Source organism: Ornithodoros turicata, chromosome 3 (assembly GCF_037126465.1).
Source record: "Ornithodoros turicata isolate Travis chromosome 3, ASM3712646v1, whole genome shotgun sequence".
In the NCBI taxonomy this organism is placed as follows: domain Eukaryota; kingdom Metazoa; phylum Arthropoda; class Arachnida; order Ixodida; family Argasidae; genus Ornithodoros; species Ornithodoros turicata.
In genome coordinates this window covers 20,704,825-20,721,090 of record NC_088203.1, presented here as the reverse complement: position 1 = coordinate 20,721,090, position 16,266 = coordinate 20,704,825, and the positions used below count along the sequence as shown (strand labels likewise).

Sequence of the window (16,266 nt, the reverse complement as noted above, 5' to 3'; positions counted from 1 at the left end):
TCTGCTCGGAAGCCAGTTTATCCTACGCATTAGTCTGCCTCGTTCTCTACTGTGTTGCACGATTGCAGATATTCGAGGCATATCCTCCACGCTAAGCGACAATATCTCCCTCCTAGCTCCTGATCCGCTTACTCGGTTTGCCATTAGATTTTGAACCGCTGCCGCGCGCTTCTAATATTACGATGCTTCCATTAAAGTTGCGACATTTCTTCTTCGACGACCTTCGCGCTTGGATCGTACGTGATGCAACTTTGACTCGACGTTAACCTAATAACGATCTAGCTTGCATCATAGGCACAATAATTTTGAGCTATGGGTCATGCTTACAAAAAAGTCAGGCTTTAAATATTTGGATTCGAATCAGCAAATACTCGGAAGTATGGTCTTATTCGTAGTCAGAACTTATGGCCATACAAGAATATCGTTGTTCATTCGTAGCACGTTCTGACGTACATCTTGTGAGTTTTTTACCCTCCAACGCTTCATATATTCATCTTCTTTTGAATGGAACACCAAGCCGACCTTGGGCACGTTGCAATGGTATGAAGTGCGCCTTCACGTACAGCACAGCGGAAGTGTCGCCATTTAGGCACCGTCCGAATACCCCGGAAGACGCCAACAAAGACGTACATCACGAAGTCTGTTGTGATGCAGTGTTCGCGACGTGCGCTACGCCCATTTTACTATGGGCGTTTGGTGTCGCGCCCATCAGCAGAGAATTTCAAAGCAGGCGACGCTCTCTTCTGCCTATATCGTCTGCAAACTGAAAATGTGTGATGCGTCAAAGAATTCTACGTCGTGCCGCTACAAATGTAAGTTTGTAAATTCTGGTGGTACACACTTGTCACAAAGATTTCGCTGGCGCTGTCCAGGTGGCACTACCCTCCAACAGCCCCGGAGTGCGTCGATGGTCAGCGCCGCTTTCAAGTGGACAGTGGAGACAACTTCGGACGCGACGGCGCCATGTTGGATCGAACATTCGGGTCCATTCGGTGTTTGTGGTGGAGTAAGAACAGATTCTGGCACCAAACATGCATTACCATACATTTGTTTTCTAAAACGATCCGCGGCTACACGAGGTCAGCTTCTCCGCTCTGGAGGCTGGGTCCAATATGGAAGGCGCCGAGAGCAGTGTCTTCTCCTCACTGCGAGCGACGCTGACCATTGAGGAACGCTAACTTGCTCTGAGACAGGGCGTTAGAATACCCTTCGCGGCGAATACGCAGCCCGGCGCACAGAAAGACGGCAATTGTGGCCAGGGTTGCCATATTTGACTACTTTGCGCCAAAGTGGCTACTTTTCGACTGCTGTGGCGCCGACATTTGGCCGATGGCGACATGGCTACTTTTTGGCTAATTTGCGAATAAATCTTGGCGCTAAGCTTGGTCACATTGGCGCCTCGCTCCCCCCCCCCCACTCCCCCTTCTCTGTCTCTCGCGGTGTCATACGCTCGCACCAAACCAAGGTCGCTCTCGTTTTCCATTTTCTTCTAGCCGTTCACGCTGACGCTGGACGTGCGTCGTGCTCTCTAACCGGTGGACGCTAGTGGGTGTTTAGCATGAGGAAATTTGCTAATGCCAAAAGAAACTTCAGGAAAGAACGGCTGAGCGATGCGAAACTCAAAAGCAGGTGGCATTTTTCAGACGCTCAGTTTATACGATCTATATAGATTGCTTGATTGCGTGCAGACATGGACTCGCAGACTCGCAGAATGGATCACGGATGCCAAAGACAGAAAAGTGATGCGTAAAATATTGCTCCAGCGTAATTAGACCTCATCACATAGACTTGAAACGAATGACATCTAAAAAGAAAAAAAGACAAACATTTTGGCGCTGTTTACGGCGTGCCACATGTCCATCGCCGCCGTTGATGAGATTGGTGAGATACTCAAAGACGAGTTTGACAGGTTTGCTCTTCACGGGACAAAATGCACAGCCATAATTACGAGAATGCTGGGGTCGTACTTTGCAAGAGAGCGCATGTCTGAAGTCAGTTGTACCACGTACTCTTTACCTATAAATGAATGCACAGACATCTCTTCGAAGAAGCTGCTGTGTGTCTCCATCAGGTACTACAGCAAGGCTCAGAATACAACACTTACGACATTTTTGGAGCTGAAGGAAATAGACGACAGGAGAGCTGAAATGACCTACAGCTGTGTGAAACAAATTCTTGCAGGTCACTTCCTGGAACTGGACGCTTGCATTGGTATGCCAAGTGACGGTACCAGCGCAACAATTCGGGTTGGAAAAAGCAAAAGAACGACAACCCGACAACGACTCGACGAAAGTGTGTGTGGCACTCGTTAGATATTGCGGTTTCAAAGGCGATGGAGGCAACGCCTGCCACTATAGAGTTCATGGTCCGTGGGAAACACTACTACTTTGCACATAGCGGAACAAGACAAGCTACATACCGTGCTGTGTGCAAGGATATCTACAGCGGTGAGCCTGGGTCAGATGAGCCGCTAATTTCACCTTCATCAACACGATGGCTTGTAATTGCTGATTGTATCAGGAGCATTTTGTCGCAGTTTGATGCCCTGGAAGCTTATTTCGGTGCAACGCAGGACAAAAAATACAATGCACGAATTCTGCGCGAAACATATATGGACGAAAGGAACCACACGATCTTCTTGTTTCTTGATCCGCTTCTCTCTCACTTGAAACGGGTTAACACGGTGTTTCAAAGCGAGCGAGCGGAACCGATCCGAATATTTCAAGAACTGGAACTAATTTACATGGGCCTTCTTAACCGCATCTTGAAACCATCCGTTCTTCGCGCACACGGCAAAAATGATCTTCTCAGCCTCGGTATTTCGAACGATGGGTCAGTTTTACACAATTTCGCGGATGTCGGTTTCGGTGCAGACGTTATTAAACGTTATGAATCACGCGAGATTAACAGCGAGGATGTGGTATCTATGAAGCAGAGCTGCACTGCCTTCCCCAAGACACCTGTATGCGAATTCCAGGATCGCCTCCCGAACGCGACATCACTTCTACGGAAAGTCCAAGCAATTAGTCCTGCAAAAGTCATGACCCAAGAAAGACGTAATCAACCCGCCGCTGGAACTTTTTCGGTGCTCATGTCACGGACTTCAGAACGAAGTGCGGTATCTTCAAGAAATACCTGACTTAATGGAGGCAGTAGTAGTAATAGAGGGTATCGAGGGAGACCAGATGTCAGTACGTTCCATAGGTGTCTGGTTCGAACCCCACAGCGTCTGGGACACCGTCGCGTGTGCGGAGGGCGCGGCGCCTGTGCGGAGGGTTGTCCACGCGCTTATCGGCGGGGGAGGGCTGCGCGTGCGCTCATCGTAGCGTATTTTTCAGCCTGGGCAGACTTCTTTGGCCATACATGGACCGACTTCACATATTTTTCCGATACAACAGGTGAGCGCTTTACATGCAGAGACATGCAAAGAAGGGTCATACACAAAAAGTACAAGTGAAAATATATTTATTAATGCTAATCAAGTTGCCAATTGTAAAGCCAGTGCTGGGAATTGTGCCAATTGTGATGCCAATCAGGTGAAGGAGAAAAACCCAGTCGAAAAACCTTCACAACCTGTAATAGAAGAAACACAACACACATAATAAAGAACATACTTACTCATTACCAATTTCACAGATTCCATATGGATATGACTCAATGGCATTAAAGAGGTATCTCTTATCAAAGTGGGCCAACTTCTTTCGTCATTTTTCAATCTGCGCCGAATTTTTTCGTGACTTTTTCCCGTGCGCGACAGGCGGCGCTCGGGTAGAGGGCTGCTGCGGTGGGCGGAGCGTGGCCGGAGGGTTGCGTGAGCGCTTACTTGCTCACATTTTTCAGCCATGGGCCGACTTCTTTCATCATTTTCAATCTGTGTCGACTTCAATCGCAATTCTTTTCCCGCTACAGCAGGTGTGCAGTAGGCGATTTACATGCAAAGGATAGCCATACACAAAAGTACGAGTGAAAATATATTTATTAAAGTCATTAGTGTCAGGAATTATGTTATGACTCCGTGTGAAGGAGAAAAACTCAGTCAAAAAATCTGATGCAATAGCATTGAAGGGGTATTTTATTAGTGATAATCACGCAAGTTTTCAATTAAGCAGAAGGAGTAGCACATTTTAATCAAAGAAGATCAATACGATTAGTATCAAATTAAAAGTTTTATTATAAAAAGTATAACATGACAACCATAGCGGAGTTTTAATTACATAGTTCTAATATGTAACTTCATGCGCAACAGCTAATATTCCAATATGATACATTTAATCAAAGGATATATTTTTAATCAATATAATTACAATCAAAATTAAAAGTTTTATTATAAAAAGTCTAACATGACCACCATACTGGAGCTTTAATTACAAGTGCCAATATATGTATGTGAACAGCAGAGAACCTGGAAGACCATGAGACACGAACACGAGAGGAAATAAAATCTATAACAATACATTGGTTAATCAAAACAACAGAGGAGGAGAATAATCTATCATTTTAACTATCATAAAATCATCCTCGTGACTTCCCCATACAATTTTCATTCTAAGAGACACTACAAACCTTACTTTGTTTTATGAATTCAACACAGAAAATATATTAAAAAATGAACATCAACACATAGCACGCTCCTAGCCAACAATCAGCTGTAATAATATCTGCCCTGATTTGTTGAAGACGGGAGGCGTACACCTGACAGTTATGAACATTTTCGAGCGCAATAGGGATGATTTTTCCAACATTACACAATTAATCATTTTCTTTTTAAGTAAACAGCATAGACATACGGAAATAATGACAAACAAAACGATCAATAGAGAGCCAAAACCTATCACATAAACAACAGACACATGCAGAAAAATAAATGAAAAAGAATCTATCAAAGCCATCAACATGCACGGATGAACAGCAGAGAAACACTCTAAACGGCGCATCTGCCAAAGTGTAAACATCAGACAGGAAAATATTACTGAACAAAGATCAACAGCTAATAAAGAGCCAAAATCCAACACGTAAACAAGAGATACACAAAGGATAAATAGTTGAAGATCAATCTAACAAAACAAGAAACATGTACGAATGAATAGCAGAGAAAGACTCTAAACAGTGCATCTACCAATGGTAAACAACATGCAGGAAAGTAATTGAAAAAAGAATCAATCAAAACGATAAACATGCACGGATGAATAGCAGAGAAAACGTTTTGAACAATGCATCTGCCAACATGTAAACAACACACCGGAAAATAATAGCGAAACAAACTATCAAACATTACAATTTGAAATAATATATCTTTTGAAATATCATAAAATCAACCTTGCGAGCTAACAATATAGAATTTTCACACTACTCAGGCACTATAAACATTACCTTGGCAGAGGTGTCCAAACACGCACCACACCTAAGCTTTCCATACTACAACCGCACTGGAGCCAAGAGGGGTCACTCTCTCCATCTATACAGCCCAAAGCAAAGAATCCGCTGTCAATCTATGAAATGGGGAAACCGTCTCTCTTTTTCACATTCTTTCCTCCGAAAGGAAATATTCTTAGGACCAGTGTACAGAGGCGAAATTTTTTATTGATTGCAAATAGACATTGGAATTATTCGACTCTCAAGAATACAATAAGAATTCTATCAAAAAACAATAGCACGCAAAAAATCTAAGAATAGACGTTTATGTCAGTGCAAACTGATTTTAGAGAAACTTTATCTAACCAAACGAGAAACGATGCATTTTAATGTATTTCATATCTGACACAACTATTAGGCAATCATTATTCTCAACTCACAAAATATCAATCGAGAGAAAGTCAAATTTATTCAATGATAGAAAGAATACTCATTCGAAAACGAGAAACAAATTTAATTACATATTTTTTATGATAACTTTGCAACAGTAATTTCTACACGCAGAAGCCACAATCAACTCATCTGAAATGTAAATTATTGTGTTTGCTACAACGAAAATCAACGCGCACAACATTCCAAACTAGTAGAATATTTTTATTAATATGAATCGAGTGATCATCTGAAACAAAGTCGAAAGCAGTAATTAATTTAGGCAAACATTTTTTGTAACCATGCAGCGCAAATATACATCACGGAAACATGTCTTTTTTCATTCAGGACCCACTAATGGAAACGAAGTGAGAGAGGGAAGCTGAGTTCCCGCACACTTTCGTTAAGGTTACGCCCGCAGGGAGTAGGGGAATCCAAACAATGGTCTTGGTACCATAAACCGACTCCCGCAAGTCAAGTTAGGGAAGGAGGGACTCTAGCGCTGTCTTGTACGTAGAATCATTGAAAGCACACATTTTTCATTACACATCACATCTTTTTTGTAAACTGACTTTCATAATTCTATCGTCAGGTGGAACATTCTAAACCTGATAACATAATAAATAAAATTAGCATCGATATGATTTAATTAAATGTCGAGGCACACTACAAAACAGAACAGACAATTGCTATACATTGAAGAGATGGACGGATTTTGTACTCGTTACCATACGTCATGGGAGGACCTGATAAAAAGTTGCTTCGAAAAGGAGGAGACGCGAAACGATTCATTTATCGCTGCATTTCAATACGTCCTAGACATGGTCGTATTCGGAGATATGGTGCAAATTATGGAATTCAAGATGCGAGAACTTGCATGCCGAATCTACAATAGTTATAAAAATATTTGCACGTCATCGTCGGAAGGACCACTTGGGCTGATGGTGGAGTTTTTGAGGTTCGCTAACGAAGAATTGAAATACACTAGACCAAACGTAATTGTAATCATTGCAATGGGCATTGCATTAATCAAGAAAGCAATCAGATCAAATTATCATATAAAAGCAGTCTATATCGCACGATTCATTACGGATTTGTTGAAATTACACCTAACGGTTGAAATGGAAAGTACATAAAAACATCTTATCACGTGGTATATTCCACCCTAGAACCTCTACACATTTATTTTATTCTACCAGTGAAGGATGTCGAATGAACAGAAGTTCAATATTGTCGTGCGAGGTCTGATGTATTATCACCTGTTGAAACTCAACAAACATATCAATTGCGGTGGACCACCAGACGATTTTCATCTAATACTCTCTTGTACGCCATTCAAGAACATTCATGCAAAGAAAGGAAGCATCAATAAGAGACTGTGTAAGTTCATCGCGACAAAGTGCAAGTTGTTGAAGCAATACAAACACGGCGACAACATATCACCTGCCTTAATCAACGCTGGATTCAAGCGCCCAATAATCAGAATAAACTACTTGATGTCTTCGGAATTCATCAATCAAGACAACAAACGCAAACTTCAGAGTTTGGAATAGAATTTTAATTTAGCGAAATAAACAAGTGTATAAGTGAAATAATAAATGTATTCTTTGTCATCATTGTAATGTATTCTACACATCGCAACGAAAACAGCTTATGATTAGATCGAAGATAACTAAGGAGACAATATGTACAAGGACCTTCGCATGAAATCAGCGCTGGCATTCAAAGATATTTTTACACGACCACACTCTATACAACACCGACAACCGAAGGAAAGAATTGTAGAAGAATCGCTAATAGAAATTTAGAGACATGTTACATCAATCTTTGTTTACAAAAGAGGATCACGAATATTTTGCGAAAGCTTATTTTATGAATTAAATTGCACAGTGTATATATTTTCTCAAACGATTGGACAGTTGACAATAGTATATTGAAAGGAATCTATTATCAAATGACGCGATGCAATGGACAAGCATCATGCGCAGGCGGAGTCTACATTTCTAATCATCATAACATGCGGCACACAGTTCCAATAAGATTTTGGGAGAATCAAATCACGCAACTGTCATCAGAAATGTTTAACCAATGAAGATGATGAGCACTATCCATAAGATACGCAATTATAATAAGTGAATATTCCTTTTTTAAACTTAACCAAAGCAGCACACATAAACGTAGCTCCAATTCACTGAACGCACATGAGTTTCTTCATTAGCCATACTGAAAAACTATGAGTCTACTCACAATGTCACGGTATGTGAGGCACTACAAATGGGAAGGACATACATTAATTTTAGAAGATTTTAGATCATAATGAAACAAAACGCAACCTCCAACACCAAAGGTTCTTGTTTAAATTTTCAAAGTCAAAATTTCTTACAATTTTTTAATATATAGATTAAAAAGCTGTCTATATAGTCACACATTGTATACAATATATTTGTTTGTACATTAATTGCTAAAATTTATCAGATCACATTCCGGAGCAGTGGTGACGATCGGTAAGTGTTTAATTAAAATTTGAACTGCTGCCGCAATTTACGAACTGAGTTGTAGAAACTGTAATTTCGCAGCTTTAGCTGGTTCACTTTGATACGCGAAGGTTTTAAGAACTCTTTGACGATGTCAAAGAATTTAATCGAGTGTACTGACATTTTCCAAATACTCTATAACGTAATGTGAATTCTCTATGACGTGGATAGTAAAAGTTACGAATATTTTTCAAACTAAATTTACTTAAAACTCGAAGAAACGATCATCCGCGTCGTCGAATGCGTTTCGACAACACGCCGGGCAGCGTTTCCCGGATACCCATTCCGAAACCGAACGCGATTCAGCGCCCGACGCGTTAACACGACATCCCACGCGAGCGTGTTGCTTTCTTCCGGAAACGGGTTCGACGACGCGGATGATCGTTTCTTCGAGTTTTAAGTAAATTTGTATAGAGTGTGGTCGTGTAAAATATCTTTGAATGCCAGCGCTGATTCCATGCGAAGGTCCTTGTACATATTGTCTCCTTAGCAATCTTCGATCTAATCATAAGCTGTTTTCGTTGCGATGTGTAGAATACATTACAATGATGACAAAGAATACATTTATTATTTCACTTATACACTTGTTTATTTCGCTAAATTACAATTCTATTCCAAACTCTGAAGTTTGCGTTTGTTGTCTTGATTGATGAATTCCGAAGACATCAAGTAGTTTATTCTGATTATTGGGCGCTTGAATCCAGCGTTGATTAAGGCAGGTGATATGTTGTGGCCGTGTTTGTATTGCTTCAACAACTTGCACTTTGTCGCGATGAACTTCGTCTCTTATTGATGCTTCCTTTCTTTTCATGAATGTTCTTGAATGGCGTACAAGAGAGTATTAGATGAAAATCGTCTGGTGGTCCACCGCAATTGATATGTTTGTTGAGTTTCAACAGGTGATAATACATCAGACCTTGCACGACAATATTGAACTTCTGTTCATTCGACATCCTTGACTGACTTGATTATACCACGTGATAAGATGTTTTTATGTACTTTCCATTTCAACCGTTAGGTGTAATTTCAACAAATCCGTAATGAATCGTGCGATATAGACTGCTTGTATATGATAATTTGATCTGATTGCTTTCTTGATTAATGCAATGCCCATTGCAATGATTACAATTACGTTTGGTCTAGTGTATTTCAATTCTTCGTTAGCGAACCTCAAAAACTCCACCATCATCCCAAGTGGTCCTTCCGACGATGACGTGCAAATATTTTTATAACTATTGTAGATTCGGCATACAAGTTCTCGCATCTTGAATTCCATAATTTGCACCATATCTCCGAATACGACCATGTCTAGGACGTATTGAAATGCAGCGATAAATGAATCATTTCGCGTCTCCTCCTTTTCGAAGCAACTTTTTATCAGGTCCTCCCATGACGTATGGTAACGAGTACAAAATCCGTCCATCTCTTCAATGTATAGCAATTGTCTGTTCTGTTTTGTAGTGTGCCTCGACATTTAATTAAATCATATCGATGCTAATTTTATTTATTATGTTATCAGGTTTAGAATGTTCCACCTGACGATAGAATTATGAAAGTCAGTTTACAAAAAAGATGTGATGTGTAATGAAAAAATGTGTGCTTTCAATGATTCTACGTACAAGACAGCGCTAGAGTCCCTCCTTCCCTAACTTGACTTGTGGGAGTCGGTTTATGGTACCAAGACCATTGTTTGGATTCCCCTACTCCCTGCGGGCGTAACCTTAACGAAAGTGTGCGGGAACTCAGCTTCCCTCTCTCACTTCGTTTCCATTAGTGGGTCCTGAATGAAAAAAGACATGTTTCCGTGATGTATATTTGCGCTGCATGGTTACAAAAAATGTTTGCCTAAATTAATTACTGCTTTCGACTTTGTTTCAGATGATCACTCGATTCATATTAATAAAAATATTCTACTAGTTTGGAATGTTGTGCGCGTTGATTTTCGTTGTAGCAAACACAATAATTTACATTTCAGATGAGTTGATTGTGGCTTCTGCGTGTAGAAATTACTGTTGCAAAGTTATCATAAAAAATATGTAATTAAATTTGCTTCTCGTTTTTGAATGAGTATTCTTTCTATCATTGAATAAATTTGACTTTCTCTCGATTGATATTTTGTGAGTTGAGAATAATGATTGCCTAATAGTTGTGTCAGATATGAAATACATTAAAATGCATCGTTTCTCGTTTGGTTAGATAAAGTTTCTCTAAAATCAGTTTGCACTGACATAAACGTCTATTCTTAGATTTTTTGCGTGCTATTGTTTTTTGATAGAATCCTTATTGTATTCTTGAGAGTCGAATAATTCCAATGTCTATTTGCAATCAATAAAAAATTTCGCCACTGTACACTGGTCCTAAGAATATTTCCTTTCGGAGGAAAGAATGTGAAAAAGAGAGACGGTTTCCCCATTTCATAGATTGACAGCGGATTCTTTGCTTTGGGCTGTATAGATGGAGAGAGTGACCCCTCTTGGCTCCAGTGCGGTTGTAGTATGGAAAGCTTAGGTGTGGTGCGTGTTTGGACACCTCTGCCAAGGTAATGTTTATAGTGCCTGAGTAGTGTGAAAATTCTATATTGTTAGCTCGCAAGGTTGATTTTATGATATTTCAAAAGATATATTATTTCAAATTGTAATGTTTGATAGTTTGTTTCGCTATTATTTTCCGGTGTGTTGTTTACATGTTGGCAGATGCATCGTTCAAAACGTTTTCTCTGCCATTCATCCGTGCATGTTTATCGTTTTGATTGATTCTTTTTTCAATTATTTTCCTGCATGTTGTTTACCATTGGTAGATGCACTGTTTAGAGTCTTTCTCTGCTATTCATTCGTACATGTTTCTTGTTTTGTTAGATTGATCTTCAACTATTTATCCTTTGTGTATCTCTTGTTTACGTGTTGGATTTTGGCTCTCTATTAGCTGTTGATCTTGTTTCAGTAATATTTTCCTGTCTGATGTTTACACTTTGGCAGATGCGCCGTTTAGAGTGTTTCTCTGCTGTTCATCCGTGCATGTTGATGGCTTTGATAGATTCTTTTTCATTTATTTTTCTGCATGTGTCTGTTGTTTATGTGATAGGTTTTGGCTCTCTATTGATCGTTTTGTTTGTCATTATTTCCGTATGTCTATGCTGTTTACTTAATAAGAAAATGATTAATTGTGTAATGTTGGAAAAATCTTCCCTATTGCGCTCGAAAATGTTCATAACTGTCAGGTGTACGCCTCCCGTCTTCAACAAATCAGGGCAGATATTATTACAGCTGATTGTTGGCTAGGAGCGTGCTATGTGTTGATGTTCATTTTTTAATATATTTTCTGTGTTGAATTCATAAAACAAAGTAAGGTTTGTAGTGTCTCTTAGAATGAAAATTGTATGGGGAAGTCACGAGGATGATTTTATGATAGTTAAAATGATAGATTATTCTCCTCCTCTGTTGTTTTGATTAACCAATGTATTGTTATAGATTTTATTTCCTCTCGTGTTCGTGTCTCATGGTCTTCCAGGTTCTCTGCTGTTCACATACATATATTGGCACTTGTAATTAAAGCTCCAGTATGGTGGTCATGTTATACTTTTTATAATAAAACTTTTAATTTTGATTGTAATTATATTGATTAAAAATATATCCTTTGATTAAATGTATCATATTGGAATATTAGCTGTTGCGCATGAAGTTACATATTAGAACTATGTAATTAAAACTCCGCTATGGTTGTCATGTTATACTTTTTATAATAAAACTTTTAATTTGATACTAATCGTATTGATCTTCTTTGATTAAAATGTGCTACTCCTTCTGCTTAATTGAAAACTTGCGTGATTATCACTAATAAAATACCCCTTCAATGCTATTGCATCAGATTTTTTGACTGAGTTTTTCTCCCTCGCACGGAGTCATAACATAATTCCTGACACTAATGACTTTAATAAATATATTTTCACTCGTACTTTTGTGTATGGCTATCCTTTGCATGTAAATCGCCTACTGCACACCTGCTGTAGCGGGAAAAAAAATTGCGATTGAAGTCGACACAGATTGAAAAATGATGAAAGAAGTCGGCCCAGGCTGAAAAATGTGAGCAAGTAAGCGCTCACGCAACCCTCCGGCCACGCTCCGCCCACCGCAGCAGCCCTCTACCCGAGCGCCGCCTGTCGCGCACGGGAAAAAGTCACGAAAAAATTCGGCGCAGATTGAAAAATGACGAAAGAAGTTGGCCCACTTTGATAAGATATACCTCTTTAATGCCATTGAGTCATATCCATATGGAATCTGTGAAATTGGTAATGAGTAAGTATGTTCTTTATTATGTGTGTTGTGTTTCTTCTATTACAGGTTGTGAAGGTTTTTCGGCTGGGTTTTTCTCCTTCACCTGATTGGCATCACAATTGGCACAATTCCCACCACTGGCTTTACAATTGGCAACTTGATTGGCATTAATAAATATATTTTCACTTGTACTTTTTGTGTATGACCCTTCTTTGCATGTCTCTGCATGTAAAGCGCTCACCTGTTGTATCCGAAAAATATGTCAAGTCGGCCCATGTATTGCCAAAGAAGTCTGCCCAGGCTGAAAAATACGCTACGATGAGCACACGCGCAGCCCTCCCCCGCCGATAAGCGCGTGGACAACCCTCCGCACAGGCGCCGCGCCCTCCGCACACGCGACGGTGTCCCAGACGCTGTGGGGTTCGAACCAGACACCTATGGAACGTACTGACATCTGGTCTCCCTCGATACCCCCTATTACTACTGGCAGTAACCGACACCGTAAACTTCTGGTGCAAGGTTTACAACTACAAAGATGCAGCAGGAGTGAACCCTGTACACCATCTCGCCAGCGGCGCTATGAAGATTATTTCCCTTCCAATTTCTAACGCAGACGTGGAACGTGTCTTCTGTGCTGTCACTCTGACAAAGGCAGGCTTGCGAAACAGAGAGAAACTTCTGGTCGCAATACTTATAATTAAGTTCGGCCCGCGTTGGTCCGGGAAGACGTCGTCGTCCTCCCCAGTTCCGCGTTGTCTAATTCATGAGTTGAATTGCGCATAGAAAGAAGACACATACTGTATACTGTTTGATGGTGTTTTTCTTAGTCATTTTTCACGTGTCAAGTGGATCCCACAGTACATCCACGTGCTTTTCGTGTCTCGTTTTTTTTTTCTCTCTCTCTGAATATGTCGTCGTATACTGAAATAAATAGACCTCCAGGTTTGACTGTTCACGTGCCGCTATGTGTCGCTTTATGTTCTAGGTAAACGCAGCTCTGTATATACGTGGCAAATTGGTGAAATGTAGCTCTTTCTATCGTCCCTGGTACCTGTACACCACTGGCTACACATATGGCTACGTAGAGCAAAAAATGCCTACTTTTGGCTACTTTTTCAGGTGATGATGGCGACTTTTCACGATTTTTATCTGGCAACCCTGAAGGTGCGCAAGAATTCGAACGTGCCTCGTGTATTTGACTGAAGTTTCGTCTTTTGCAGGGAATAAATCACAAATCAATACACCCGCCTTCCCCACCCCTCCACCTCTAACATATAACAATCTGATAACAATCTGGAAGGTAGTATATGTGCGTCTGCATGGTCGGGTTGCGTCTGCATCGGTATCATTAGTCTGCAATTATCATGGCACGCGTTGTGATTTGCTGTACTCCAAGAGACACAGAAAGGAACAGACAAGAAATGAGATACAGCACGCCAGGGGCCTCACCGCTTCTCCATGTTGTCTTTTCCCTGCACCTATAAGAGAAGGAGGCTTCTGCTCATATATCTCTCCTAATAGACGTCTTTCCTGCGGACGTCAGGTGCCACTGATAATCTCTTAATACCAGACGCGCCATTTTGCATTTATTTATTTTCCTCGGGCTTCAATCGACTGGCGAGGGTAGAAAAACAGGACGACGTCGCAAACTGGGTCGGGTTGTTGAAACGTTGGTGACGCGCATGCATGGTAGACGTGTTAGGGCAACGAATAAGATGTAGGAAGAGGAAAATAAGCCTTTGTCCGCGTGAAGACAGGCACATTAATGAGTTTTTGAAGATCGGCGGCGGACACAATAACGGTTCCGAAAACGCGATAAGCCAACAGCGCTCCACCCTTGAAGTGGCTGACCTCACATAGCTGAACTTGGATTTGAGAGCTTTTTTTCTGGCGTCGTTTTCGTAGAGTGCGTCACATGTACTAAAATGTCTCTTGTTAACTGGTGTGGTTCCCGCCTGAATTTATTGGGAGGAACAATAAGAGAGAATGTCGTCTGCTCGGTATTGTTTCAGACATGTGTGCAGGTGGCTGCTTTCACTGAATCATGGTACGCCAGTTATAATTCAGAATGTGTGTCACCTTCGTACATATGGGGCATGGCATTACTGCGACCGTATCCTGTTCATCTCACGTAGCCAGACCTAACTCAACTGCGTCTTATAGGAAAAATATCCATCGTTCTCGAGTCAACAAGATTTGCCATTTCGATTAGCCAAGAGAGATTAACCCGGAGGAAATCCTGTTACGTTCTAACAACCACTGAGGGCAAAACGCTTCTGTAACTGCGGCTGCTACAGAGCCCCTTTTTGAAGATATTTCTACTGATAGTGGTCGAAAGCAGCAAAGGGACGAAGACAATAAATGTTAGAACGAGAAGTAGACAGCACGCCTGCAGACTCTCAACTGGTGAAAATTTAATGGGAAAGAACATACTTGTACAAAACGTGTAAATGATAATTGGTAGCAAGTAACAGCGTAACCATCCCGGAATGGCACTTAGGCCTAATGTTTTAAATGAGACTTTCCTTCCGTTGCTTTCGTTCCTTTCCTTAGGAACATGAACACCATACGTCACAGCAGATAAGTCAGCGGTCCCACTTGACCCAATAAGGAAGGAGCTACAAGACCCTGCTGGAAAACAAGAAAACCAATTGCGTGTCGACGGAAGGCGAGACTTGCAACGAAAGGTAGCTCATCAGCAACCTTTCCAAAGGCGGCCCTTTTGTGTCCGCAAAAGGAAGACCGAAAAGGACGGATTATTTGAAACTGGGCGGAAGGTTTTCTTTCGGAGCGAAAAAGGGATCGGAAAGGAAAGTAGCATTTCGAAATTCGGGCCTTAGTGATGGACACACGTGAAGAATTCTTTCCGAAGATAAGAGCGTGTTATGACCCGAGCAATGAGCACAGGGCATGAGGGGCATAACAAATTCATAGTGGGTGTGAACCAAGATAATTATTGTCTAACTTTGAAAGAGCTACCGTGGGGGAACTAATGCACGGATCATCAAGAGCACCAATGTTGGATGCAACTGGGATGCATTTGGGTTGGGCAACATCACTACACAAAGTGAAGTGTAGCCCCCTCCCCCGCAGCCGTTCTAGACTGTGCTGGCAGCAGACTGTGCCAATTTTGGCGCTCAGCAATTGCGTGAGGAGGCGGCCAGCTGTCATCAGCTAGCGGAACTGCTGTTCGTCTTAGCAACGAACAGGCGAACAGCATCCCGGGAAGAGTGCGAAGTGTGCGTAGGCGATTTATTCATTTAACATAACCTCAAAAGCCCGAGGGCATTACATGAGGGGTGAGCATACGTATAGAAAATTGTTTCGCTGGTATGGCAAGTTGTTGTTTATGGTAGGGCAAGTTTTTGTTTCGTGTCGTTCTCCACTGGACCACCAGGACCTCCTGGGGTTCTGCTTCTGAGGACGTGCGCCGGAAATCACCGACACAAGGACATGAAAACGGTACTAGAGTAAATCTCTATGCTTTCCCTTCTAGTTAGGAACTCGGGAGAAAGTGGAATCTTTTTGACGTACCAATATTTTGTATTGTCATTAAAACATTCAAATATTCTGATCAAACTGAATGGGTGCGATACCACACGACGGAGATACCCGCTTTGATTTTAACTGAACTCCGCGCTTATAGGCGACATCTACTGGTGACGACATGTGACTAATGA

At 41.2% G+C, this 16,266-nt stretch overlaps 1 protein-coding gene across 1 annotated transcript in view; it reads right to left on the bottom strand.

Annotated features, from left to right (window-relative positions):
- The window catches only part of LOC135388268 (uncharacterized), a 543,978-nt gene that overhangs the window by 288,961 nt on the left and 238,751 nt on the right, over nt 1–16,266 (bottom strand). The gene's annotated exons all lie outside the window — the stretch shown is intronic.